Below are 2,672 nucleotides of genomic sequence, written 5' to 3'. Positions count from 1 at the left end.
TTGTTGCTTTCTTATGTGCGGGTCCCACCTGTCAGAATATAGAAACAGCTAAAATAAAGTAGTAGCGTTTTTGGTGGGTTTTGAACTCGTGACCTGGAGCAGCCTAAAAGGCATGCTTGCCACAAAGATAGTTAACACTTTGCCGAACTATTTTCGGACTTCACTTTATTATACAGCTGCTTGAAGGCACGGGCATTTTCAAATAGGCTTAAATACATATTTAGAGGATACATAGTTCTAACTAACTAAGCTATTATATCTTGTCCAAGCGCACACCACACCCAGTTGTTCTGGTGATTTTAGCTAAAGCATCTGCTAAGTCTGCACATGTGAAAGGAGACGAGATGGGAGGCAAGCCTCTCGTAGTCGTAGCGTGCATCCAGCCACATGGACGCTTACACTGACTGCCGCATGTGATCGATCGGGTAGTGCAACATCCGCTTGTTCTCCGGCTCTCTACTGGCTCATTACGGTAACCGTCGACGCCGTCGCTTCCGTCGCATATGATGCCACCGCATTCCGGACTGTCAACGAACACAACATATGTACGTTCAATAGGTCTTCACAACGGCAAAATCCTATCATATAGTGCATGTAGCTCACGTTATTGCTATTCATGCGCTTGGAGAAGATATAATAGCTTAGTTAGTTAGAACGATGTATCCTCTAAATATGTATTTAAGCATGTATGAAGATGCCGCCGTCAAGCAGCTATATAATAAACTGAAGTCCGAAACTAGTTCATCAAAGTGTTAACTGTCTCAGTGGCAGTCATGCCTTTTAGGCTGCTCCAGGTCACGAGTTCGAAACCCACCAAGAACGATACTTTGTTTTAATTGTTTCTATATTCTGACAAGTGGGACCCACACGTAAGAAAACCAATAAAGCCATATTTGCGAGAAAAAATATACATGGTGTTTTTTGCAAAAATCACAATGCCACATGTCCGCTTTCGATTGGCCGTGGACCTATTTGCTCGTTCGGTGCAAGTTGTGGTACTCTGGGTGCTCGTATTGCAAGTTCTGGTACTAAACTGCACATCTAGTACAAGTTGTGGCACCAAAAATGTATATACCTCTTGTTTCTACAACAACTAGCTAGCATGGTACTATCCGGTGCACAGGCCCGGCGCTGAGGCGGTGCAACCGGTGCCACCGCACTGGGCCTCCAATCGCTTAGGGCCCCCGATCGAATACTAGTACGTATACTAGTACGTACAAGTGGAGGTGCAGCTCACGTTTGGAAAATTGGAAAGAAAAAAAAAATCAAAATCAGCTCACCTGCCTGTACCGCTGTATGCACACATAGATAACGAAAGGAAAGGCATTGACTTGTCCGGCCGGTTGCGTGGAAATTGCCTTACGCATCGTCTTCTCCCCTGACCTTCTCGGCTGCTCCTTAACTTTTCCGTTCCCCAATCACCGCCATGGCATCGACGATGGGGCGGCTCTGGTTCGTCGAGATTTCTAGCCGTTTTGGAGGAATTAATGGAGGAGGAGATCATGATTCATTGATTCCCAAGAAATCTCTCCCCAACTTGCAACGGTAAGTACAATCCCCTTCTATATATTTTTCAAGATTAGTTTGTTCTTGGTCATTCCTGCCGATCTCCACCACTTCTCCTTCCTTATTCCCCAATCCTCATGTGCTTGAGCAAGGCAAAAGATTGAAGAAAGTGGGAAATCAGCAGGGGAATCGCCGAATCGGCAACAACACGCAGCTGGGCAGGGACATGAAGGCGGCCGGCGCAGCGGCAACAACGCCCGGCGGCCAGCAGCAAGGGCCAGCACGGCATCATCTTGGCTGCAGCCTCCAGGTGCATTCGTTTCAACTTTTAATTGTATGTCCTAATTCATTTTGTGTAGTGCCAACATGTCATTGAGAAAGTATATGTCACAAGAGAGATTGAATACCTCAACAAATTTTAGAAAAAAATGGTTTACATAATTCTTGTATATTTTGCAAGTCAATACAAGATCAGAGTACAAGCTGGAGTGTTGGCACGAGACCTGGAGTGCAAGAGCAAGCGTGAGCAGGAGCACGAGCTAGAATTTGAGCTGAAATGCAATAAGATGTGAGTAGCGGCCAAAATTGTATTCAATGATTAAATTTCTATGAAATAAAACATCAGAAATCATCTCTATTGCTTGTGTATGGGGGGCCTTTTTTTTTGTCTTGCACCAGGGCCCTGACATGTTAGGGCCGGCCCTGCCGGTGCAGTTGTGCGAAAACACTTTTTTCTGTTACATACGGGAGTGACTTTAGAGCAGCTAGTTGTTTTTCAACACGAAAACAGATACTTTTTCTAAACCAATCAGAAAACGAAAAACAAGCTAAATGGGGGGAAAAAAAAGACTCAGTTAAAAAACTATATTTCTTCCGCGCGGAACAGAGTCACAGACAGATTTTGAGTCCACCGGTGGACTTTGAGTCCATGATTTTCATTGAGTTTTAAAAGTCCACGAAAAGGAAAAGCCAAACAAACAGAATGTGCATTTCGTGTAAGCCCAGATACCCATTCTTTTTTTTCCCTTTTTTTTTGCGAATAGGACACTGGCATTAAGAAACATCGAATAGTACAAAGCAAGCTTAAGAAAAACAAAAATTACAACGAGATCCTTGAGAAGCCCTTCATCCTCAACCTCTAGACCGTGTTGACGGGGCGCCGTCGC

General features: G+C 44.5%; 1 long non-coding RNA gene across 1 annotated transcript; it reads left to right on the top strand.

Moving 5' to 3' along the window:
• Window positions 1-1,353: 1,353 nt before the first annotated feature.
• On the top strand, window positions 1,354-2,143 carry LOC127298110 (uncharacterized). Its single transcript, XR_007849615.2, has 2 exons — window positions 1,354-1,545; window positions 1,659-2,143. It is a non-coding gene; the product is annotated as an uncharacterized lncRNA (long non-coding RNA).
• Window positions 2,144-2,672: the final 529 nt, after the last annotated feature.

This window comes from Lolium perenne, chromosome 5 (genome assembly GCF_019359855.2).
Source record: "Lolium perenne isolate Kyuss_39 chromosome 5, Kyuss_2.0, whole genome shotgun sequence".
In the NCBI taxonomy this organism is placed as follows: Eukaryota; Viridiplantae; Streptophyta; class Magnoliopsida; order Poales; family Poaceae; genus Lolium; species Lolium perenne.
The sequence above is the reverse complement of the archived record's forward strand: the minus strand, read 5'-3'. Positions and strand labels throughout refer to the sequence as shown.